The following is a 26,658-nucleotide window of genomic DNA, read 5'->3' as shown; positions in this document are numbered from 1 at the left end:
CATTTCTGCTCTTGAAGACACTCAGAGCAGCTCCTGGCAGTTTTTAATGAGGCAGTTGATGTGAGATGCTGTGTGTGTGGCCCCTCCACCCTGACGAGGGCCAGGCTGGGCCCTGCAGGCCCACATAGGCCGCGGTGCCCTACAGCCTCCCTTCAGCTGGAACCCAGCCACCCACAGGGACCACAAGCTTCTCCTCTGGGGTGTGGAAGGGTAAAAGAAACCCTGGCAGTAACTGTGGAGTTGAAGTTCACTGCATCTGCCACTGAACGAGCTGGAAAATAGCTAAAGTGAAGAGCTGCTGTTGTGGCACTGTGCTGGTGCCATGTTGGGCCAGCAGAGGCCCCAGGACCTGGACAAGGCTGACGCTGGAAGAAACCGAAGGATGGCCTCAACATCTGCACGATTAGCAGAGGTAAAAACTAAAAAATACCACAAATGCTATAGCAGCAGGCCATAAGATGAGATTCTCATGTGACTGACCCCTTCACAGCCATTTTATTTCAAGACACCAATGAAATTTGAAACCAGAACGTGTTTAATTTACTTTTGGCTTTCAAATATTATCAAAAATAGTTACATGGAACTAAGCAAGTGTTTCTTGCCCACCACACTGTGGAAACACAGGACTGTCATCTTAAGACAAAATAGCTATGCCACGTAGGTGACACCAATTACCCCCAGTGCAGGCCCTGACGAGCAGGAGGAAATTGCAAAGAGCTGCAGCAATAAGGAGTGGGAGCTGGGGTAGCATGAGGTATCTGACTTAAGGGAGGAAAGGTGAAGGAAATAACTTTTGAACTCCAAATACAAGTGAAAGCAGAGCATTAGCTGTACAGGCAGTAAAGCTTGGTAGAGTAAAATGCTGCCTGTGATTGTAAGCCAGACCTGGAGGACAAAGGTGAAGCCTGCAATCAAGGTTTCTTAATAAGACAGATGTTCCTCAAAGGTATGTTGTTGCCTTTCCATGTTGTATTTTTAGTTTAGTTTTGCAATACTGTTGTCCTAGGGAAGCTTTTCTTTGGTCTAACTGGTGCTGTTGGTGGATCTGATGGTACCTATTTCTCTGTAAAGTTGTTGGGATGTCCACGTGTAGCAGTAGTTCTGTTGTTCTCGCATGGACTAAAGCTTACTAGAGAGTGTTGGAGAAGAGAGCTGTAATCATTTTATCATTCTTTGGGTATTAGGGTACTTCTTCAGCTTGTTACGCTTTTCTACATGTCTCTACTTCTATGAATTGACTGTTCTAAGACCATTTGCCGGTACAGATTGGATGTCATCTTCAGATTTACCAGTGGTGAATTCTGTAAGCAATTATGTGTGCTTTTTTTCCTGTGTAGGAGATGTGCCTTTGTGTAGCACATGAGTATTCAGATCTGAAGTAAGGGATTTTTCAGTCACTGCTGCAACACAGAGAAATAACAACAGAAATCATGTTTTATTGCTTTGCCAAAACAGTGTTTATGTTATAAATCTCTACCTGATGTTTCCCTTTTCATGAGCTGCACCTTGAGAGGGGCTACTTAACTTTATGGATGGCAGACAGGTAGCCCCTCCAGCAGCTCTGGTGATTGCCTTGAAAGCAGAGGTGCTAACTGAGGCAGCTGAAGGTGATAACTAAAACTAAGCGGTGTCACTGTCCCTCCTCCACCTGAGTTCCCAACAGCCAATTAATATTTCTTGAACTTGAGTGATAAGGCTCAGAGTGCGACTCTCTGCTTAACAGGGAGAAGAAAAATTCTTCACAGCTGCAGCAGCTATTTCAATCCCTCTTTGACAGATCTTTAATATGACACTCTTGTCTCCCTGGAAGAACCAGATCCCACTAGCATGGAGGTATGTGCCATCTCGTTAGGAGAGCTAATGACCTGGGCTCTGTTGTTATTATCCTAATAATTAATATGTCACTTACTTGGTAACACTTCACAATATAACTTGTTTTGTTGTGAATGAAATAAAGTCAGCCCCAGAAAAAGGTTTCAGCAGCCTCCAGCTTTAAGTGTGTGCAGAGGGGAGGAAACATTTCATGTCTTTTCCCAAGGCTCTGCTCAGAGAATGACTCTAATACCCAGTGGAAATGCTCTGTCAACAGAGAAAGACTAATGAAAAGGCAGAAGTTTCCAGGTACAAGAAAGTCAGAGCTCTGCTAGCTTTCCAAAGGGGTAGCTTGATTAGCATCTCCCATCCTGGTCACCTATGTAACAACATTTATCCATTTCATATAATGCCTCAGTGAAACTCATGAGTTTTCAGTACTGGCATATGTGATCTCCATATATTAATGTCTCCCTCTGGTTTACGCATCACTAAAATATTGCAAACCTGCTGGGTTTATGAGTTATATGTACGTGAGATAACAAATCAAAGAAAATAACCTGTGTGACAGTGATGTAATGAGGAAGGCAATGATCGGCCTAATGGGAGGATCAAAAAAGTAGCCCAATAAATAAAGGGGAGTTGGAAGTGTCCCCATCAGTGGCAAGCTAATATGTACACATACTGTTGTCTGCTTACCAGCTGAGCCCCTGCACAGCTGTTGGGGATCAGAAAGGCCTGTGCGCTATTTGCTGCTTTGCCAGTCCGTCTGAACTCCCTGTGCTCTGCTTCCCTGGCAGTCAGGCCCCTGACTTCTCTCTCTTCTATCCTTGCTGGAAAAGCAAGGGAAGTGGCTCTTGCCTGAGAGAGGAAACGATGAGTTACTTGCCTGGTTTTGCTTGAGCTTGCTTCCCCTGCAACAGATCTTGCTTGTAACCTCGAGTAAACTGCTTAGATGGTCATGTCCCTACATGGATTTTGGCTGAAGGGTGTTAGCGATAAATGTTCCCATTTTTTCCTCTCAAAGCTGTGTTTGGTAGTGACTTTACTTTCTAAAATTAAAATTCTTCTTCTTTCTCTGTTTGGCCTCTGGTGCACAGAGAATTCTCACTCCGGCTGTGCTGGTTAGTGCTTAGGTGTGGTTCAGTCATCTTACCCATGAAGATGCTTAGCTGCCTTCTTGATTATAGGGATATAGAAGTTGTGTTACGGTTATGTGATGATTTTTTTTTTTATTATTATTATTACTTTTTATCTCCCATTCCACAGTGCTTCAGATCCTCATCTAAAAGTGCAATAATTGTTACCAACACTGTCTTTTGGGGAATATATTAAGGACTGGATATACTTGATATTCTATACGTATGTAAGGTTATAAAGACATAGCAAAATAAAAATACCACTTCTCTGCCTTCTTTTTGGTAGGCTAAGTAAACCAGTGTCTTCCAGCTGCATTTCTTACAATACAGCTTCATTAATTCTTCATTTCTCATCCTTGCAGTATTCATCCTGTACCTCAGTTCCAGCTTGCCTCCCACATTTAAAAAGAGCAAATGCAGTACTTCGTATATGGCTTTTCAGTTACGGACTGGCACAGTGGCAGTACCCGCTGAACGGATAGATGGATGGGTGCCTTAACGAGCTTTGCGTGAGACCTGTAATTTCATGTAGCAAGGGGGTCACTAGGCTTCCAAGATTCAATACGTGTGTTGTTTTTTTTTCTATTTATTTCTGTGGTAGTGGCTCTGATTTGTCTTATCCTGTCCCACCCCACCTTTCTGAGAAACAAGATCTGTATATAGCTTTGTTCTTGCAAATAGCTGTAGATTGTGCATGTATGGATTTAGTCCTAACATGGGTATCTACAGTGCTCTGAATTCTGTACAGCTCTTCTGAACACTATCTTAATATCTTCCAATTTCTAAGAAGAAGTGGTAGTGGCTGAGCCCTAGGAATGCATATAACACTGTCTTGCAAATTTCCTTGCCTCTTAGCTTTATTCTGATAACAATCTAAACAAAATTGTTGTGAAACTCCAGTTGCTGATTTCTGCATTGTTAACATCAGCATATTTTTTAGGTGTTTTAGGTAATGGAACTAGATGAAGGCTGAACTTTTAGGTAAGGCATTTTATCTCTTTGTAGCAAAACAGTAAACAGGCATTTAGGAATTATCTCCTCGTGGACAATGCAGAAATGAACAATGCTGCCTGTGCCACGAACTGGAAGTTCTTTGCTTTAAGTCTTTTACTTCGAGACAGTGATTGTGGAAATCTTTCTGTTTCATGTTACTTTGGACTTGTACGTGATCATAAATGTGATCAGACAATGGTTGTGTAGAATTAGAAGAGTAATTAATTAGCATGAATTATTAAGGGTTAATGATGTGTGTTATAGCTGCAATGTTCTTAGTAAAAAGACTAAGAAATGTGAACGGTTTCATTTTTACATTCTCTGAGTACACCTATGAGATTTGTGAGAGAAAACATTACAGCAGGTAATTTTCCAATTTACTACTTTCTCTTTTTGGATGCTCCTGTTTTTCCTGAAGCATTATCTGGTATGTCCTGTCATTATTTGGGCCTTATTATACATGTGTGCACACAAACAATGCATGAGCCAAAGACAACGACCAAAAAAAGGGGTTAGGGTTGGAGCATAATCTCTAATTCACAGGAAGGAAAGCGATGTGCAGTGAGAATCCTCAGCTGATGTAGCATTTTCCAAAAGTAGTATACTCCTTGCGTGCACCAGTACTACTTCTGCACTTCAGAGTTAGAGGTTTTGTATGTAACCTTGAACTTTGTACCTTTCTAACCTGAAGTGCCTCTGAGAGGAGAATAATTTCAGTATTTAGTAATGATGATAGCGGACATCATAGAAATACGTCAGTGGAAAAGTAGATCCTATATATCGTGATAGCTTTATCTCGGGTCATCTGAAGCTTGAATAAATTGGAGAATTCCAGTGTTAATAGGGTGTAGGATATGTTAAAGAATAAACTTGCAAACTTCTTTATAGAAATACGATAGAAAATGTTACAACAGATGACAGACCATAGGGCAGATTATTCATATGCCCCTGGGGTCCTTAAAAGAGAGCAGCTTTCTTTTACTTTTGCATTCAAGTTATGTGGGAGAGCTTGTTGCTTTTTGCTGCCCAATATTTTTGCCTCTTCTGCCTGTTCCATTTGGATGTCAATGTCTAATTAACTCGATGCCAGGTAATCTACTCTGGCCAAGGAGAACATAGCACAAAATAAATTGAGGAGAAAAGAAACCAATGGTGACCTTTGTAAGGTTTCAGTCTTAGGCTGGCTGTAGGTGATTTTTGCTGCCACGTTTTCTTTCTTGGGTAACTGTCATTTAGCACAGACCACCTTTCACATCTTCTAATTTATATGAAGGTGCCGTGTCATGTTGCAGGATACATTCAAAAGACACCACAAAATTAATGCATCTCAGAGTCAAGGAGACAATTTTTATCAAGCAAATGTGAAGGTGAGGCGTTTGTCAGGACCTACGATAGGGAAGGAGCACAATGATTATTATTTTGTGGGGTGGAGGTGTCACTAGCATGGTCTTAATCGTGTGTGCTCTACTTCTCCATGAAAAGCACATGCACGTAGCCTGAAATATTTTGTTTCATATCCTGTACTCATAGCCCACTTGTGAGTGCTGTGCAGCAGAGAGATAGACCAGGTATATTTTTAAACTACTAGGAAAGTTTGCTGAAGTACACAAGGCTTTCCAAAACAAATACTATACAGAAGTAAAAGCCATTAAATCAATGCTGCCCTACCATTCAGTGATTTCTACGTATCTCGTGCTGATACCAAGATAAACATGATTTTTAAAGCCAACGGATCCATGAACATTGTGACAACCCTAAATATCTGTTTATTACAAGAAGATAATCAGCAGATCAATAACCCTGTCTGAAATGGTTGTCTTGCAGCAGTATTGGATTTTATTTTTTGCACTAGTCAGCGTTTTCTGAAGGGATGATTTTCCCAGAAAAGGAGTCACGTAACCACTTGCTGGGTCATTGCTTTGTATGGCTAAGAAAGAGGAAATATCTGCTCTGACTGTAGCTTCTCATGGGCAGGGAACTTGATATGACCCCAGAGTTTATTTGTAGGCCAGCAAGGATGTCTGAATGGAGAAAACCTAAATCTCAGATGACCTTGGATCTGTACCGTGCTTGTAGTGACCCTGGTCTCCCCTGGCTTCAGCTGTGCTCTTAAAGGAGAGCTGCTCCCAATGGTGATGTGCCATGGGGAAAAGGTGTCAGCCCATGTCTAAGAACTACTTCTTAAATCTGGCTCTAGACGAGAGAAGACAGAGCAGAGGTTGTAATCCTTTATTCTCCAATTCAAATTTTTTTCTTGCCATGCTTCAAAAGCGTGTAAGGAGATGGAGGACAGATTAGCACATGTGGTTGCTGATGGCTTGAATTGATGAGAAGATGCAGGTGCTGTAACCCACAGCAATTCATCCATTCAGTGGTATAACTTGAAACGTTGCAGAGTCGATAGAAATCAAGACAATGTTGACTTAGATATCAGCATTAAAAACAGACTTGGATTTAAATAAGTACCAAAGGGACAGGCGGTTTGTAATAACATTATCCCCACAGTGCTGTACTGTGGCTTCAGCAGAGATACGCATGGAAGCATCCAACAGCTGGGATGTTTCCACAGTGATAAAAAGCAAGGCAAAACCAGCCAAAGTGGGTACAGAGGGAAAAAGGTAGTTCACCTGAAGCCCAGGATTTTGGTGCAGCCTAGAGAACCTTCAGAGCATGCAGGAATTAACTTAAATTAATGCAAGAAATTCATATGCGAAGAAATGCTTGGCTAAAATTTCACGTTGTGTGAAATGTAAAGTACTTTTGCAAACAGCAAAAGAAATGGCTGGGAGCTTCTGATGCCCGTATTTTATAGTAGTGGAAGTAAGAAAGGGAATTCAGCATAAATCGAGAAAGGACACTTAATTAGTATGAAGCCAACTAGTAGGAAATCAGTCCAACTAATGTATTTTAAATTTCTTATTTGAAGACATCAACTATCATAGAAATTTCATTAAACATGATTAGTTTAATTATTTTGTCCTTAGTGAGGAGTGCTAATTAACTTGGGTATGATAAATATGCATCTGAATATCACTTTGAAATCCCTACAGATCCTAATTATTCTTAAAGACTGAGGTGTAGACTTCACCATTATAATCCTTTTCAAAGTAAAGAATTCTTCAAGGGTACCAGATATTTCAAAGGTGAACAATTTTTTCCCCTGGAAAAAAAAGAAGCAATTTTCGATCAAAATCTGAGGTGAAATTATGAGGGCTCTGAGAATAACCTTGAAGTGTGCATCTTCTTCCTAGCCATGGATCCTGCCTATGAATTGAGACCAAATGAGAATCTGCAAAGAGGGATTGGTTAACTGCTAACCATTGTAGCAGCTTTGAATATGCAATCAGGATGTACATAAGAAAAGCATTACTTACCCTTGAAGGTAAGAAGGAACAATATATGGCAAGCCAGCTTAGCATACATCAGGCCTTAATTTGGGACCATTGTTTTGTAATCACAGTGGAGTGAAGATGTTCTTCCAAAAATCATTTTAAAGTCCTGTATAAATGCTTTTTTCTGGTGGGCTGGAGTTCGCGATCTCCCTGACTTCTCACTAGATCTAGGACGGTCTTTGAAGACTGAGTCAAGAGGAGGAAAAACAAAAAGAGCTTTTTCTGACAACTTAAGTGCCTGTTTGTTTTTACCACCCAGAAAGCTTTTACTAGAACAAGCATTTTTACATTTAAATTGAGGGACTAATGATACTGTTAGGCTGTCTGTTGTGCGGTTTCCTCTTTTGGCTTCATGACAAGCACAAAAAATAAATTGTAGTAGAAATAATTCCTTAATGTGGGAATGAAGTTAAGATGTGCTAATTAAAAATGGAGTCAGTATAGGTGTACAAAGGTGTTTTGTAGGTTTGTTTGTTTACTTATTATTCAAATCTCTACATGTCAGGTTATGTTACCTTCTAATCCCTGACCCTGTCAGCTAATCAAACAAAAGCATGTCTGTCTTATAATTAACAAAAAATTTCCCTGGTGGATACAGATGTTCCTATAAATCTGAAATAAACATTGGTGCAATTAAAGTGCCATTCAAGTTTCTGAAATTTATTTTGGAATACCAAAATATATTGAGTCTGTAAGGAACTGGTTATCACTCAAATGATTTGCACTTATTTTGTGGTAAAAAGGAGTGTTTTGCATAAATTTTAGTATCAGCACTAAAAATAGTGCTTGACCATATTGTGACTAGAAAATACTTTTGGTTCTCAAGTTGAGATAATTATAAACAGAAAAATACAAGATGTCTGATTTTTTTTGTCAATGATCTATCGCTGGAGCATCTTAAAGTTGCAATGATACAAGGGACATGAAAAGCAAAAAGGATCTAAATGCCTCGACTTACAATGATAATGAGTACAACAGTTCGCTGGAGTAGCTGTAAATCAAATGTACTGTAGCTATAAAAAGCCCATAAGACATTTGGATATGATCCTGGACTGCTTCTGCAATACAGAAGCTGTGCATACAAATGAGAAGTCATCCATATTGTATTATGGGGAAGACTGCATTATTGAAACTGGAAAGATGATAATAGGAAGTTGTTTTTGGAAAACTACTGAAGCTGAGCTTTGCTGTGTTGGCACCAAAGTAGGGCAATTACATTTGGGACAACATCAATATCAGTTAAATGGAGGAAATGTAATAAGGAAGGAATATGTGATCATTAGGAGTATAAATTAAATTAAATTCTGCAGATGAGAGGACTCTATATTTTAACTTGATTTTAGCCTGATTATTTTTGCTCTCATTACTTATTTCACCTTATGCTTTATTACTTTTAACCTTTTTTCTTTCTTTCTCATGGTATGGCTAATACTTATGACACCTTCATCCTGCATAGTGAGCTTAATTGAACTTTATATAAAGAAAGCTCTTGGAAGAGTCATTTAAAAATCAATGTACCATATATAACAGAGATTTGAAAATGAAGGAAGATGGACAGTGCTGAGACTAAAGGGATTGCTAGAAGTTCACCTGAAAACATTTTTTTTATTTTTTTTTTCAGGAAAAAGATGCCTAATGATTGAGGTAATGGTCTGGGAGTTCAGTGCCTGACCCCTCATTGCATGGCACGTAATCTGTGTGTGTAAAAGCAGAAGAGCATCTCCTTCTCTCCCCCAGTTCCTACATATGCCTTCTTCCTCTTTTAAGTCTTTAATCACTTTTAAGTGGGAATTGGTTTTCACAATGCAGTGCACTTAATTAGCGTGCTGATTGCATTTGGAGTTTAGGTGTTAATTCTAACGTTTGTGTTATTGTGACAGAATTTAATATTACCTCTTCTTGTGGTAATATTAATGGATTTTTTTTCATCTGAGCATTATGTTGGGATAAGGCTGGGACTGTGCTCCTAGGTCTGGTCTGGGAGAATCTGTCCCATAGTGGCCATACACTTGATCTACTGGAGGAAAAATCTCTGAATAGGAGTACGGTGACCTGGATTTTGTCCTCGGCTGTGCCCTGGGCAGGCTGGTTCCCTGGTGCTGTGCCCCGGTTTGTCAGTGTGTGGGTGCACAGTAATAGCTCTCCTGCGGGATGAGGTCTGAGTGTTTGCTGAACGCTTTGTGCTCTGGAAGAGGATGCCTTAATAGCATGCTGTATTGGAGCTGCCTTAGGTCCCAGTGACCAGTTAAGTCTCACAGGTGTTTTGCTTCAGCTTTTTTTTTTTTTTTCCTGCTACTTTATTTTATTTTAAAAAAGTACTAAGGAAAGGAGATGTGAAGAAAAAGGTGAAAATTTGGAAGTAAGTAGCAAGACTTTGACTGGAATGTGTTGTAGGTTAAACCAATAACCATTTTCTTCTGCAGGATCAAGGTGGAAGCTTGCTTTTAGATCCATATGCTCATAAAGCAGCAGTGATCTTTTGTTCGTGCAAGTTCAAGATAAGACTTATGGTGATAAGACTTCCCTGGGCAGCATGTTCCAATGCCTAACCACTCCTGTGAAGAGATTTTTCTTGATATCTAATCTAAACCTCTCCTGCTGCAGATTGAGGCAGTTTTCCCCGTGTTCATGCATAAATGCAGGGTTTACCCCAATGTCCTGTTGCTGTTGGTACAAGTTAGCCAATGTGAGGTCACTTTTTTTTTTTTAAAAGTGTTTTTACTGGCTTTGCAGTACTCCAAGGCAGAGGGAGTTATTTTTGACTCCGTTTCTTTTCCAATCTGTATTTAAAGCTCTCTTGAAGGCAGAGAGGCATGCTACCCACCCAGAAACCCACTCAACCCTGGCTGATTATTTTTTCAACACATGCAGACAACTAAAAAGCCATTTAAAAATGTTGCAGTTGGACGTTTGATTCACAGATTAGTATGTCACAAAGTAATTGCTAGAACATGATTGTGTTATATCAGGTAACACGAGTCTAATTTGATTTAACTACTAACCCTCCCTTTTCCTGAAATGCTGCCTTTTGAATCTTTAACTTCTCACATTTGGAAAATGCCAATAGACAAAAGCTTGCACTTTAGAGTGGGACACGTGAAAATATCAGGTGTAATATGTAGGTGATAAATCTATTGGGCTCTTTAACAGCTTTATTGATTTTTGTCTGGTGATATTTCTGTCAAGAAGAGACATCTAATCCAACTTAAAGTGGTGTTACGTATAGCCCTAGCAAAAATAATCAAAACTTCTTATCTGCAATAAGTATATTTATGTACTGTGCTCACACCTTGGGTACTGTTCTCTCAATTACACTGGAGTGACGAAATAACCCTGTTCCCCAGAGGCCAAGTGAATGGTATTGGTATTTTTATTTGTTCTTTCCATACACACAGCTCCCGTGATGATTAATGGGAGCCATGCACATTAACCCCCACAAAACCCTTATTTCCTGATGGATGGAACATCCCAGAATTGACACGGGAGGGCCAAATTCTGACAAATAGCTTCTCATCAAGCAGTTTTACAGCTGTTGCCATTGATTTCTTTCCTCTTGGTAGAGACAAAAGAGCACCGAGTCCCAGCTGCTATGAGAGTATCCAGAAGCAGCCTAGGGCTAGGTAAACACTCTAAGGTGTGCTGTAAAAAAGAGTCACCTGCAGGCTTTCTCTTGCTTCATAATACCAACTCCAACTTGTCTGGGCTGGCATGTAACTGCAGGGTTTTCTCCTATGTTTCATTCTCCTGGAATCCTGTGGTTCTGTTCCCCCATCATGTGTCTTCTGAGCCGAATGGATGCAGAGAAAATGCCTCCAGGTAGACAAGAGCATGTCATGGTACATCTTCTTCCTTGGTACATCCGTGGTATCTTCTTCCTTGGTGGTGGTAGGTAGGCAGAGAATGGCAGAGATGAGTGCCTGCAGGGCTGTGTGGCGGATCTTCTCAGGCTTGACTTGGTAAACTTGGGTAAAAACTGACAACATTTTTTGCTGGAAACGTTTGTTTCCTTATAATGGTAATAGTAAGTTCCTAGGTCCCAATCTATCTACATTTTGTCTTTTGTTTGTTCAGTATTAATTAACCAATGTAGCCAATCGGCTGCTCTCAGACAAGCTCTAATTCAGCCTGTTGTATCTGACAGAATGCTTCCTTCCACCTGGGTATTCTTTAACAGACAATATAGGCTTATCTTTTCCTTTCAAATCCATTGATATTATTTACTACTTGAAATAGCGTTAGTCTCCTGGGCCTCCTTATTTTCATGCTAGAGCTAGTTGGCAAGGATGGATACCTGTCATGATTTAACACACACATCAAAATGAAATGGGAACTTTGCCATTTGTCAGTAACAGAAACTATTGAACATGAAACCATTCGAACATACAGTTGTGTGTTTTTTTTTTCTTAAAAAAACAAAACAAAACAAAAAACAAACAAAAAAAAAACCTTGCAATGCTAGAGTACGTAAAAGAAAGTACTGTTTAAAATGTTGAAACTTCATCCTTTTTGCTATCCCTTCTGAGATGGGCCAAAACAAAAGCTGCTGTTATCTCAGCAAGGGAGTTGGATGCACGCAGAGGGACCGCAGCCAACGCAGCGTGTGCTGGCACATGTCTACACCACGCCAGCTTGCTCAGTGGAGCTGCTCTGACTGTGTGCTTTGGTCAGGATACTGCCCACCAAGTCCTGATGTCTTAAAAATACTCATTCCTCCAGACTGATCCTTCAGTGTATTTGAACAAGAGCACTTACAGAGAAACCAAGGATATTAAATTTTAAAAATGTGCTCTAAAATTATTGTTTCTTGCAGCTTCAGCTTATTTCAGTAGTGGTCTACTGATACCTGGAATGTCAGCTCGTGATCTCTGAGAAGGCTGAAACAAACAGTCATCTGTTTTCTGTTAGAATTAACATATTCTGATCTTCTAAAGTTGTGGGTAGCAATTGGGTATAGGGAGCCACCTGCAGATGCATAGCGTCAACATTTGTTGTGGAGGGCACTTGTAGCCTGTTTTCCACCAAGACTGAGTCACTTCTTCTTTCTCCTTGCTGCTTTCCCAGAGCAAGCACATCCCATCTCTTCTTTGTGTTTTTTGTCATTTCTGTATTCAAACGCATACAGTAGTCAGGCTCCTAAAAGAGTGACAACTGCACAATGATGTATAGTTATCAGTTATAAAAATACAATTGCCATAAATTAGGTGTGAGTGGGAATAGATATGAATAATACATATTTTTAAAACACGTAAATGTCTTAGAAGCTAAACATAGATGAACGCCCTTCGTCCCAAAACACAAAATAAATAGTGAATGTGAAGCCAATTCCACGCTGTAGCTGATGCCAAAACCACTTTGGGCCATGCAAGAGATCTGCAGTCCCACCTCATCTGCCTGCAACTTCCTGCTGGCAAGGTGAGTGCCACTGAACGGCTGTGGATTTTGAGGAACTCAGTGGTTTGTGTTTGTTCCATAAACAGTCAGATTATTTTTGATATGTAAAAAAAAAGTATACTAGAGAGGTCCAATTAAATGACAGCCAATAATAAGCTACAACTGCACACAAAATAGAGCTCTTTATCTTAGAGTAAGATGCTGCAAGATAAATCCAGTAGCTACTGCAGAGCAGCAGTGCTGCTGAGCAGTGCCGCCGGCGGTGACAGGGCAGAGATGAGCCTGGTTCTGTTGGGAGGATCATGGTGGGGAGGACTTGGTGCGGTCGAGCAAAAAGAGACCTCAGAAATCTGAGTTGTTAAGCTCATGACTGTGGTAAGAACAGGTGTTCATTGCAAGGAATATAATATGCATGTACTTCCAGGCAATTATAAATAAAGCTGCTCTTCCAGAAGCACAGAGCTTCTTGGGGGTGATTTAGTTGTAGATATATTCATACCCGTAATCAAGATGCTGAATAAATTGACCAGTGTGAGCTAGAATGCAGAGCGGGATGGATGGAGAAGATACATAGGGGGAAGAATACTTAGTTTGTTTTTGAAAGTGGAGGTCTGAAGAACAAATGGCCAGACTGATGTTCACAAGTACTGCATGGAAAACAATTTCCACTAAGAAAACACCTTGTGGCACTGTAAGGGCGTGCTGCTTTTTCATGTTCAGCTTAATGCTTGCTGGAACACTGGCTCCTTCCTTCCCTGCAGAGCTGCTCTAGGTGGTTGTCCTAAGCCCAGCATTGCATGGCTTCCTTCTGTCCCATGTGCAAGATTTTGTGTTAGAACTTCATTAGGTTTCTGTCAGCCCATTCCTTCAGCCTGCTGAAGTAACACCATCCCTGTAGGTATTACATGGGAGTTATGCATGAGCTCCTTCACTGAGAGGCGCACTGTGTATATGTTGCAATGACAACTGGAAGGAGGAGAAGTGAAAATGGCACTAGGACTAGCCAGTTACTTACTGACCTGCAGAAGCTGAAATATTGTGAGCAAGTACCAGTAACACCCGGACCCTGATGAATACAGCAAATGTCCTATAAAGAAGAAAATATGAAGTCTCAGCAGGGAAAATTGAAAAAGAAGGGAGGGGAATGTAGTGTTTATCCTAGATAATAAGCCATTTAGGGATAAATATAGAATTGTTCTTCAGAGGCCGGTTACAGAAAAAGTACAAAAATATACATGAATATAACTGATACACAGAGCAAGCAAATACCCACTCCAGAAAATGTTAATCTGTCATTTGAATGTCCTCTCATGCAGTGAGCTGAATGCTGATGAAAACTAGAACATAAATCTAGGGAGAATGAGAGGAAAAAAATGCATTTATTCAATTTGTTTGAAACCTGCTAATGAGAGTGGGTGGCTTTCCCTGAGATGCTGTTGTTAAAGCAAAGGAAATGCCAGAGTATTTTGTACAAGTGACTTGCAGGTTTGGATTCATGACCCTTATCCTTCGTTGTGATGTGTGAAGGACACAGCAAGCTGCTCACTGCTTATGCCTTTTGGTAGCAAGGCTGAGGGCATTTCTGAGGCAGACAGTTTCATTCAGAAGTTACTGTGCTTACATAAAGTCCTTGGGTGAGTTTCTGGACGTCACATTAAACATTAGTCAATGCTGATCTATCACTACAGTACTTGTGTAGCCCCTAACACCAGAAGTCAAGTGGCTCCTGCTGTGTTTAATCTTCCCAAGCCCGTGAAGAAGGGAAGCACGATCAGCCCTTGGTTACTGAAGGGTCTGCGGCGATCATCCCTGAAATACTCAATGTACAAATGAGCCTGGTAATGGCAATGCCAGGCAGTGCAATGTCTAACATCAGGCACAGCTCCAAACTCCTTGCCACCCAGTTACTCCTGGGGGACGTGGCAGGATGGAGGGGGTTCCCTGGGACAACGTGCAGCACGTGGGAGGAACCAGGCATCTCGGTGGGGGAGCTGTTGGTTGCTGTGCTCATGTCTTGGAGGTGCTGGCTGCTGCCATCCAGAGACTTGGCTTGAAATCTGACCCAGAGAGGAAACAAAATTGAGATACAATGCCAAAGGCAGAAGGTGTTGTTTCTGAGAAGAAGTTAACCTAGCTGTTTCCCTGGGTAAATGGCCAGTTTCAGGCCTACTGCAATATGAAGCAAGATGGCTGATGTGTGCTAGCTGTTTGCAGAGCTGAGAATGTTTCTGCAGAAAAACAGAGCCCTCTTCTGTTAGCTAGCACTAATACCAGAGATGATAGCTTCTTTGTGCATTAGCAATTAGATAGAAACATTCACAAACACTGAGAAGTCATCCATCATCAGGCAATGATGCACGTACATCCTAATGTGTGGCAGTACTTCTATTATTTATCCATTAGCTCCTCCAAGAATCTTTCCGTCACTATTCAATGCCAGTGTTTTTGGTGTTACAGTTTGTTTTGCAAGAAGCTCAAACTGCGCCTGTCCCTTTTATGAATTTGAATTGTTAATGTGAACATTTGAGCTCATTATAACTCTGAAATGTTGCCTTTGTTACCAGTAACTGACAAACCTGCGCACACTGCTCTGAAAACAGTAAGTGCTATTTCTAGGATTGTATTTTGTTCACTGCTGTGCACAACAATATGCTCTTGCCTTCGCTAATGAAGTTTTTCTTTAATGAACACAATTAGAGCTAGGCAAACAATGCAAAAATATTTTCCATGAATATTCATCCAGAGTCTTAAATGAGTTCCCTTCAGTTATGTTCGCACCCATTCATTGTCCTCCTTTAGAGAAGTCTTCCAAGATGTAATCTTTGATGCTTGAGTAATGAGGGGAGAAATTAAGTTCCAGCTCAGGGGTTACCCTTCTAATGTTGTCTAACTTGTTATTTCCTATTGGCACTTGCATTTTTGCAAGAGTGTCTGGATGGGGAAGTAGCACTGAACCAGAAATGTGTATCTGGCCACTGTTAGAACGAACTTGGAGATGAGACCTGGGTAACACAGAGCCAAAAGTAGGATTTTCCAGAGGAGAAGGACAGTCAAGAGGTGTGTACAACTACTGTCCGGATGAGGAACAGCAGCTGATGAAGACAGGCTTCTGTGAAGGTGTTGGCTTTTTCCTTTTCTATTTTTTCTTGAACAAGCTCTTGAAAGAAAAACAACACACAACAAGAAAAGCAATACTTCGCTGTTGCTTCTGAACAGAACCCTGATCAATGTGCGTATGCACACGGTATATTGAGAGGTAGTATATCATATTTCCATATTTAAATGGAAAAATATAATAAACCCTTAAACTTCTGGGAAATGCCAGTGAATAATCCAAGATAACAAAGAAAGCTGAGGGGTTAATGAGTTGGTTTTAGATGTTTTCCTGAAGAGAAAAGCAGCAGCAATTAAATCAATTATAAACTCTTTGCTAAATTCTAATTACATTTAGCAGTGTGGAAGAGCGTAGAGCCTCTGCCGAGGATTGTAAGTGTGTTTGGGAACCTTTCATGTCTCTGCCACTGGTGCAGGCACCTCCTCCGGGACCCTCTGAAGCCTCAAATTGTGTCAAGGCTTCTTGGTGGTTCACGTGAAGCCCCCAGTCAGGCTGCAGTGAGCAAGGATCTGTCTGCATCAGGAAAGAGGCGACTATGCCAGCTGATGTTCGTGTTCACGTTATAAAGGAATTGCCAGATGAGGCAGGTGTTACCCAGAAATTATAGGATTGGTTCTTTTTCCGTCTCTCATTCACCTCCTCAATGCAAGAATCACACCTTCCATGTGAAATTTCCCTGAAATTTATTGAATAAATGAGTTGTCTTTTAAATTCTTCCTCCCTGTTCTTCCAAAATCTTTCCTGTCTCTAAAATTTATTTTTGGCTCTGCTTGGAGGCTTCCTGATCAGGAAGAGCCTCGATCCACTTTGTGCCTGTACAGTGAGAGTTCAATGGTTAAATAAGGAAATGAGTAGATACAGTAATTAAGATCAGGAAACCTGGCTGGTCTCTCTAAATTGTCCTTATTAAACATGTTTGGTTGTTGTTTTTTTTGTTTGTTTTGTTTTTTTTTAAAGGGGGGGAATCAAACACTTGCAAGGCAAATGGTCACTGGTTGATGCCTGAATCGGTTGCATTTTTGCAGTTTGAGGGTTTGGGGATAGGGAGCAAAATTGAAAGATAAATGTGAAGACCTCACTGTAAGTACAGAGAGCTGTTATCTTGAGGGCTTTGGGAATTAAAGCTTAAATCCAACTGGCTGCTGTATAAGCCAGGTGTGTAAAAGCAGATTATTATGTATTTCATATAGAAATCTCCATCAAGGTCACTTCAAGTTATAAGCCTTTTTTTTTTTTTAATTTTTAATTTTCATTCTAACATAGCTCTTTCTAGACCTCAAGTTCAGAGGCATTCAGTAAGTATGACATGAGCAAAGGACGCTTTATTTGGCATGGTGCTGCATCTGAACAGAAACAGAGGAACCTCAATGGAGCAAAGATTGAGATGGTTTGGGATATCAAGGTAAACAGCTGCAGAAATCCTCTTACTGCAGAGACGTTATTAAAATGAAAAAGCACTAAAATATTCAAAGTACATTCTTTAATATCGTGGTATTGGTGGTGGTTAAACTAGCCACCTCTTTTTTGTTGTTGTTTTGGTTCTGGTTTTGTTTTCCTATGTCTAAGTATACAAGCATGTATCTAAATCAAGCAGGCTGTTATAATCACTTTTAAATGTTATTTAGATTATGACTTTGGCATGATTTGCAAGCTGGCTTAACGTGAAGAGCTACTGCGCCGTGCTGAGTGAGCTGGTTGTAGGGCAACACCTGAAGTCTGCCAAGGTATCATAATGTATACACAAGGTCTGTCGTCTGTGGTGTGGGGGGAGCGCAGGTGAGCATGGCTTAATTCCCCGTTTGCTCACACAAACCAAATATTTTGTGAGGGGTGTCAGGAGATGGGACAGCATAGCTGCATCTCGAGAGGGCTTGTTGAAGGAGGGATGCTGGGAAAGAGAGAGATGCACTGTCTGCATCTGCGAGCCTGAATATAATAAAGCACTAAAGCATGTGTTTAAACGAATTCCTGTTCAAGAAGAGCTTTAGGAATGCATGCGACCACCTGGAAATGCAGTGCCTGGGCAGCTGGAGCTGCTCGCTGAGCAGGGCCAGCTGGCAGCACTGCCGAGGTGCTGTCCCCTGTCCTTCCTGCAGGACCCCCTGTCTCTGGCTCCTCCTGACTGCCAGAAGACTGTGCCAAGCTCAGATCCCCAAGTCCTCAGCTTGTCTTGCTGCCTCCAAACTGGTTGCTAAAATCCTTATGCTTTTGCCTAATTAGTGTTACTAAGCTTGGTCTGGTATCTGCAGACATAAGAGCAGTAATTACCTTCAGTAGTGTTTGTGGAGATTTTTAATGGGAAAGCTGGGGTGTAGTTCTGTGCAAAAATAAGGCACGAAGTTGCCCTTTGCCACAGGGATGTGGCATTTGCTCTCCTGCCCTTGCTCTATCTGTAATAGTCGGCAGAAACCTGACCATGGGCAAGCCTCGTGTATGCTGCTCACAGCCAGGTACGACCTCGGCACAGTGAGCTCGTTTCAGTGTGTTTTTATGTCTGAGGTGCACCATTGATTCGTGGGCTTGAGAGTAATTCAAGAGAGCTTGAATTATTAGGTATCATCATTGCCATTTCTTGTTAGTTCAGTAATGGATTTAAATTAAAAAAAAAAAAAAAAAAAAATGATTGGGCTTCTCTTGGTTCAAATAAGGTTTGGGGCATTTTGATTTTTTTTAAATGCCCTCATTTCAAAATTCTAGCTTGAGACTTATGTTTCTTATAGTATGTAGTAGCAGAAATTGGTAATCTTTTGCAACACCTGCAGAGGGATTGACAAGAGATAAAAATAAACATTAGATCATCTCCCACTCCAGCACCTTGTTATCCTCAGCCTTTCTAGACAAACACCAGCTACCTCTACACCGTGTGACCTATGGATTATTTTGGCTCAGTATCTGCTTTCTTAGAACAGACTCTCAACACGATTTTTTTTAGATCCCCATTCAGATTTGACTTTGTGACAGAAGGTTAGTTGGAAATGATTTTCCTATCCCGTGAAAGTCTGGGAGAAGGCAACTATGCCTTTTAAAAAAAAATAAATTAATAATAATTAGAAAACCCTGGTTCTATCCTGTGGCTGCAGAAAGAGAGGAGAAAACAAGTCAAATGCATAAAAAAAAAAAAAAAAAAAAAGCATCTGCTTTGGGTTGAAAAGAATTGCTTTGTCTGGCTGATTTCCAGCTTCCCCTGCGTTAACATTGACTGTGTTTCTCCTTGGCTCCTTGTATCTCAGTGTCAATAATCTACATTTTACAAGGGCCTTTTCCGAATTCTCTTCTGAAGTCCAGGTCGAATACTTGGAATCGCTTTCAGTAAATGTAAATAATGAGTACTCTCATCATACATATCTTCTGTAGATCTGCTTTGTATCTTCTCCCCTTCAGTTGCCCTGGAAGGGTTTCTGTACTAGTCGTTGTGCCAGTCGTTGTCAGAGGGCTAGTTTTGAAGCTAGTATTGAGGCAGTTCAGTAACAAGCAGTGAGAGAAAAAGAAGTGGTTGACATAATGCTATTGAGTGGAAAGAGTTTTCCTTTAAATTTCTTTTAAACAAAAGTTCAGTGGCTGCTCTGAATTATGTTCCAGGAGAAACGACTTTTTGGAGAGTCCTTGTGCTAATGGAAAATCTTTTCTGAAACAGGCGCACAGAGGCTGCTTGTCATAAGGGAAATACACCTTTAACTTCAGGAAACTCCAAGAGTTTGTATTAATTATAAAAGCAAAAGAATGGGGTGGGTAGTGCCCTACTAAGATACTGCTCCAGCACAGTATTTAATCTGAAGCAACACCCTCATAATTCAGGAGCTACGTTGCTTGTTCGTGTGCTGTGCCATGGCAGGGTCCAGTGCTGGTGATGATGGGCACTGCTGCAAAGCTGCTATAGGCCCTCTCCAGGAGAGAGGTTTTAGACTATTGCTTCTGTGCATTAGCATTTCTTCGTTCTTTTGTCACCGGTGCGTCATGCTGCCTGGTTTGTTTTGAAAGGAAAAATAATCAACCAGCCTGGCATAGTGACAGCTGCAAAGATTTGTTCCACAAATTACAAGCAACAAGTTTCCTGTCTTTGACATACAGCATCAAAATATGCAAGACATTATTAACTAATTACTGCGTGGGCTTTTTGTTTGTTTTTTAACCATTCAGCAAAAGACGTGAGCCATGACTATTGTGCCAGTTTAGCATATAAATACCATGGTAGTTTGCATACCTACAAATCATCATTTCTGTATTCCTCTTTGGAACCAAAGAGCATCTTTTGTTAGAGGTGCTTTTAAAGCACTGGGTATATTATTAGAGCAATGCGAGTGATAAACAGCATTGACGTACACGGGGATAACACAGCACGATTGTGCACTCCTACAACAGCTACATATTCCATCAGAAAGTCAGCTAAGTCCCTGCTTTAGATTATTTCTCTCTGTTTTATGGCGAAGGACCTACAGCCAGTGGAAGGTCAGAAGCTGTGTTCTTCTCGTTGCTCCAGCAGGTCATACGCCAACGGGACCGAAACGAACACCTTTCGGATGTTTCTTGGCAGCTCGCAGGGCTTGTGCAGCATGCATTATTAATGAAGTTTAAGAATTAGGGGGTTTGAGCTGAACGAATCAATTTACACTTCCATGCAAATCAGATCAACTTTATATAATTTGGAAACATCTGAGCTGAGTCATGGAAGTTTTTTAGAGCTTTTCTCAGTTAAGTGAAGAGCAGCTGTAATCCTTGTTGCATAGGAGACATCTGTCCTTTGGTGCCTTCTCCTCTCCCACTCTGTACCATGATTTTCTGTGGGGACCCACCATTTATGAAAGGTGTAGCCTGGGGAAAGTGGTGCTAGAGTTATTTACTGACTGCTCGGCATCTTCTCTCTCTTTGTCTTCCACCACTGTTCTGAATTTACCAGCGTTTTTATTCAGTTTAATACAAATTTGGTTGCTGTTTAGTTGTGATGTGTAGAGGCAGGGGAACTCTGATTTGAAAATTATTTTAATGCCGTGAATTCTATTTTTACTGAGTTTCATGACCTTTGTTTCCCCCACCACTTATCTGTCTTGCCCCTGTTAATGGTTAAGAAAACAACTAAATCAGCAGACCTGTAAAATGATACTCAGTTTGCAGCAAAGTGATTTTTTTTCTCCTTAAAACAAAAAGCAATGGTTTCCATGGGAGTCTTTTTCCAGAGCTGGGTGAATACTGATCTCTTCTCTTTATTTTTAATTGAATTTTAAAACCAATTATGCTACTTTGTTTCTCTGCACTGTGTTATATTTTCCCTGTCTAATATTTTAGCAAATGAGCTAATTGGTCAACCTCAATTGCGCTTGCCCTTTGTAGTGTAGCCAGCCCCCTAATCATTTCTTACAGGAATTCAGGATTAGTTCCAAGTGACACCTTTCCTCAGCACCCATCCTTTACTTGTTCCCCCCAGCCCCCAAAAACTTCTGTTCACACCAAGACTATGGGTTGTAGTATAATTTAAAAAAAATAAAAAAAAAAGTCTGAAATAGTAGCATCATAGAATCATCTACGTTGCAAAAGACCTTCAAGGTCACCAAGTCCAACCATGACCTACTGAGCCCAGTCCCGTGGTGCCCGAGCCATGTCTCAGACACCTCCAGGGACAGGGCTCTACCCCGGCCCTGGGCAGCCTGTTCTGGTGCTTGACCACCCTCCCTGTGAAGAAATACTCCTAAATGGCCAGTCCAACCCTCCATGGCACAACTTGAGATCCTTTCCTCGTGTCCTGTCATTTACCACCTGAAAAAAAGAGACTGACACCTTTCAGGTGGTTGTAGAGAGTGATCGAGTCTCCCCTCAGCTTCCTCTTCTCCAGTAACTTTTAATTTTGTTTTTAAAATAAAAATGGAAATATGCCTTTTTTTTCACCTGTACTGGTTGAGATACTGCTACTATGCTGGAATTAGGAGTGCATCCTCATAGACTTAAATATCCAAATATCTTTAACTATGTTCACATGTGGTTTTTTTCTACAAACAAACCAACCTACGTCTTTATGTTTTCTAAGTCTGATCTCTTAGGACTTGGAAGCACGGTATCAGGGATGCTGGGTAACTAACTTGTCAGTCCAGTCAAAACAGCGCCCCTTTTAGTGCCTGGCTAAAGACCAGAACCAAACCCAGGAAGTATTTGGTGAGCAGTTCCAGTAAGAACTGTGCTGGGAAGTCTGACCTGCTCCTGCAAAACAACTGCAGCTGCAGACAGCTCTCCCTCTCCATCTGCCTCCTGATGTGTTCGTGCAGTCATTAGCATGGGTTTCTCCAAATTCTGTTAGCACACTTCTTCTTCCTATTATGTACTGTGCTTTATTCATCCTAGTAGGTCTGCAAATATGTATCCGGGTTGGCAGAGATGCAATGAAGGCACCTTAATTAGCCATTAGTGTTCGCACATTTTATTTTCTGTAGTTTTACCTCTAGTGTCAAAAATCACAGGCGAGGTCCTTCAGGATGAAGAAGTTCAGGGCGTTCACTAAGGGTCATACTTTGCTATTCAGCCCCCAGAATGAAACTCCTTTCAGCCTAATTAACACCCAGATTTACTGGAAGGGTAGTTTCGTAAAATTCAGATTAAGTCACTGGAAGATGCCGCAGACAACTCAAGCAGGCTGCCAACAAAAGGCATTTTTATTCCAGCTAATTATTTTTTAATGATGCTATTAGCAATTGGAATTCACTGTACACAGCATCCTGCAGATAAAGATCTCAGCAAGTTTTACATAATAGGAATGTGGAGCTTCAGAACACATCGAAGGTTAGGGGAGTGGGAATTTCTGTAGCCATTTGAGGCACAGCCGAACCGAGTTACACCCAGGCTAATGCCCTGGTCCCAAATCACCCTGCATCAGAGGCACTAGGCTGGAGCTTGAGGGTCCCAAGGCTCTGTGCCCTTGCCTCTGCTCCCTGTTTTACTTAATTTGTTTCGCTCCCTCAGGGTGGTGCTTGTCGTTCTCACCGAGTGAGTTGGATACAGCGATTTAGTCCTGTGTCCTCCAGCGGGTGCACCCCGGCCCTTCACCTGCGCACGAAGGCGCTGCTGGAGGTCTCCATGCTGGAGCAGCCACCTCAGCCCTGTGCGAGCAAGCACAAGGTAGGGAAGGAAATCTTTTGTGTGTAGTCTGCCAAGGTTCAATTTGTACTACTTCACCCAGGAGCAAACAAGAAGCCAACGAATTGTGATTTTGCAAAACATTAAGCTGCTGAAGGAGTAAAGTGAAACCTAAGCAGGGTGACCTGTTCTTACACTGTGTGCCTCTGCTCTGGGTGCCACGTGGCCCCGGCCAGCAAGGGGTGGGCACATCTGCCCCTGCGTCCAGCTGCCTTTGGGTGGTGTTGGGAGGATTGCTGCCCCAGCACCGAATCAGCTCTCGGTGCGCCAGAGCATTGGGCTTTGGCTTCGTTTTTCTTTCTTTTGCCTGTATTTCAAAATATACTTCTTTCCCCCCATGTTTTTATTGCTTGTACTTTTTCTTTCTTAAAAGGTTTGTTACCCCATGTTAATTAATTTTTAATTAGACCTGGTTAGCAAAGCTGGGTTTTGAGAGGAGATAGGACTTAGGTGGACAGAGGAAGAGGATGGGAGAGATGACTGGTCTACTTGAAAAGCCTTTTGGTTTTTCTATAGGAAAAGCATCTTACCAAAGTACCAGAGAAGTCTCTGGGGATAGGAAACTCAAGCTGAATACAGGAGAAAGACTGGTCTGAAGGCTTGTTTATGTGCCCGGGGCTAAGACTGGATGAGAAGGGCCCCGGTTTACTACAGTAGGGATAACTTGGAAGATGAGGATTTGCCTCTCTTGGTGTTCCCTGAACAAAAGCAACCCCCAGCTATACTTGGTTCCTTTCTTCAGAGGTTCTCTGACCTTCTGTTCCACATCTCTTTATTCAAACCTATGCAAAGATAAGTTTGATACATAACGTTTCTGAAACGTTGTCCCTTCCATGTAAAATAAGCTGTTCATATGTTCATATCCCCTTCTCAGAACTTAACTACTTTTATTGTTGGTCAGGCTAGCCACAAAGCAAGTTGTTTTTAGTGATGTTTGTAATGTCATAGTGTTCACTGCAACTTGTAAGAACAGAAGTATTTTCAGTGTTTGAATTTATGCAGCCAAGAACAAATTTCCTTTCTTGCTGTCTTCTGCAGAGATGCTTCAACTTCTTAGCTTTTTTCATCCTTAAGTCGTGGACAGACATTCATGTATAAACAGAGGAAAAGGGTAGACTTTGGGGTTTTGCTTTTGTGCTCACTAGAAAGTGGGATTCAGTAGTCATTAATTCAAAAAACTGAGTCAGTCAATTTTAAAGCTATGGCTGCACTAGGTGGCTTTCCTTGGCTGCTAAGTGGTTTGTGCATCTGTCTGAATTTGAAAGATAAGCTCTAGGGGGAGCATTCCTGCCATACCTCATCCTGCTTAATGAGTTTATATCTTTGCTATTAAAAAAAAAAAAAAAAGAGTGAAATCAGCAATGCCAAAACCAGGTTTTGGTGCTGATCGTAAAGTCGTGTGCTTGCAAGCATAGCTCGTGCTTGCAGGACGTGCTTACCTAGCACTACTGAAGGAGACCTAATGAGTAACACTGGCCTTTTCACTCACAGATTTTGGTGCTTTGGGAATAGAAATACAAAAGTAAGACTACACTTCAGAAGAAGTGAAGATCAGTGGGTTGTGTCAGCAGAAACTTGGAGGTTTCTGCACTGAAAAGGAATGAATGAATGAATAGAAATGTTTTTGAAATGCTTTGCAAGTTTTACTTAATATTATCTGAAGGTTGGTATTTAGATGGGGGCACAGAGAGGAATAAGAAATTAAGTCCAATGCAGCAGTTGTCCAATAATTATATCTTGGACGTACAGACTAACTGGAGAGCAAACTGAGGACTAGTATGCGTTTCAGACACAGCTATGTTACACTTGACTTCTAAAAGACATTAGAACAGCTACGTAGTAAACTTAAAAAAAAAAAAAATTCTTCTTCAACCCACATCTTCTATAGAAGGTCACACCAAGTGCTGTCAAACAGAGATCCAGAACTGAGTGAGTAGAAGCTTTCCCGTGCCTCACCAGGCTATCAGCACGTAGGATGGAGTCCAGGGAAGTGAAGCGATGCGAGCTAACTTACATTTGGTAAAGCCAGATTTTAGCTTAGCTTTGCAAGGCAGCTTGCCCAGCATTAGTTGGGATTTAATTGCTCTACGTTTTTAAAGCAAGCAAATCTTGACAGGAGCATCTGTGATTAAAAATGAACCGAAAATGTCAACTCTCTCGAAATTAAACAGCCTGTCTTTTCAAGCCTTTTTGTTCTTGGAGATCCGATTTTGTGCTGTTATGCCAGGTCCAGTTCTCATTAGTTTATGTGGAATTACACTTGGAAGTGAAGGGCAGATTTGACCTCATGGCTATCGTTTTCTTCACTCTGCAATTACTAACACAGATAAACCTGGAGAAAAGCATGAGTCTCCTTTAATTTCATTAACAGCTGAACCATACCACATTTCTAAAGAGGACAAGGCCTAGCAAGCACGCTTCTTGTCTCTCTCTCTCTCTTCTATTTTATTTTTAATGTCACTTGAATGCTATTGACCTCTCAGTACTTAATCAGGATATCCTTAATTAGAAAATCTACTTAATTGGGACGTCTTCCAGGGAACTGAATTAAGCCTAGTGGTATTTAATTATGTTGCTTAGGAAAGGTTTGGTTTGTCTTCTGTACGTTTTCATAGCCAGTGAATTTTTGAAACTCTTTGCTTGCTCAGAACACCACTTTGGGACAAACTCTGTTGATCAAAGGGAATGCTGCTCCTAGGGTCTGCTCAGTCAACCTGCTTCATTGCCAGAGCATCTTCGGTTTTGTGCAAAACAGGATCCCTGGCCAGGGTAAAATTCACCACTGCTCAAGAGCTCTGAGCAGGCTGATAGATTACAAACGGGGGTTGGTGAGACTGAAGTAGTGCACAGACATTGTAACTGGGGTTTACCTCTGGGTCCGTAACAGCACTATAGAAACTTTAGTCCACAAGCTCATTTTTATTTTTTTTTTAAATGCAGTTCCTTGCCAACTAAAGCTGCGTGGAGCATATCATAGTACAGCTTGATCTCAGCTTTAAATTGGATCAGAAGGTATAGACCTCTTTGAAACGTAAGCTTATATTCAAATCCATGCCTCGATATTTTTCAAGGTTGTTGATTATGTCGCAGTATGATAGCACACAATTCAAATGTAAAGCAGAGGGGAGGGAAAGGCTTAGATGTATCGCTTCTGACACTAAAGCCACACATGTGACAGTGAAAAATGAGAATTCAAGCATCGGTGCTGCTGCTAGAATTAATTTGTGGTTCACAGTGTGAGCTGTTGATGTGTGATGACCATGTATTTATGTTAAAAATGTCATTGCAGTAGAACATTGCTGTAGTTAACTAGGTCCATTTTCAAATGAAAGCATCAAACTTGCAAATCAAGCAGTTTGTTGTTAATTGCTGTGTTTTTATATCTCTTCTAATAGAAGATACTGTGTCTTTTTGCGTGACTCAAAAAATTGCTCAACTGGAATGCTGGACTTGTTGCCAGAATTATGACTTGTTTTTAAAGGTATGGTGCTAAAATAGAAGAAATCTGAGCGTCCCTCAAATTGCCACATATGGAAGAATTTTACTGATGAAAATGTATTTAACAAATACATTCTTTAAACAATTTTCTTTTGAATAAGTTTTGGGGCATCCGCGCTTTAATTTCCTTGCCTGCCTCCATGTGGTTTCCATAGGTAATTGACAGGAGCAGCCTGAGCCAGTGCAAACTCTATTTAAACTG

The 26,658-nt window shown here is 41.0% G+C and overlaps 1 long non-coding RNA gene across 1 annotated transcript in view; it reads left to right on the top strand.

Moving 5' to 3' along the window:
• The first annotated feature begins 782 nt into the window (after nucleotides 1-782).
• The window catches only part of LOC311420777, a 128,460-nt gene continuing 102,584 nt past the window's right edge, over nucleotides 783-26,658 (top strand). Inside the window, exon 1 of the long non-coding RNA XR_014684548.1 lies at nucleotides 783-946. This is a non-coding gene — a long non-coding RNA (uncharacterized lncRNA). The remainder of the gene's footprint in view (nucleotides 947-26,658) is intronic.

This window comes from Aythya ferina, assembly GCF_964211825.1.
Source record: "Aythya ferina genome assembly, chromosome: 18".
NCBI classification, from domain to species: domain Eukaryota; kingdom Metazoa; phylum Chordata; class Aves; order Anseriformes; family Anatidae; genus Aythya; species Aythya ferina.
The sequence above is the reverse complement of the archived record's forward strand: the minus strand, read 5'-3'. Positions and strand labels throughout refer to the sequence as shown.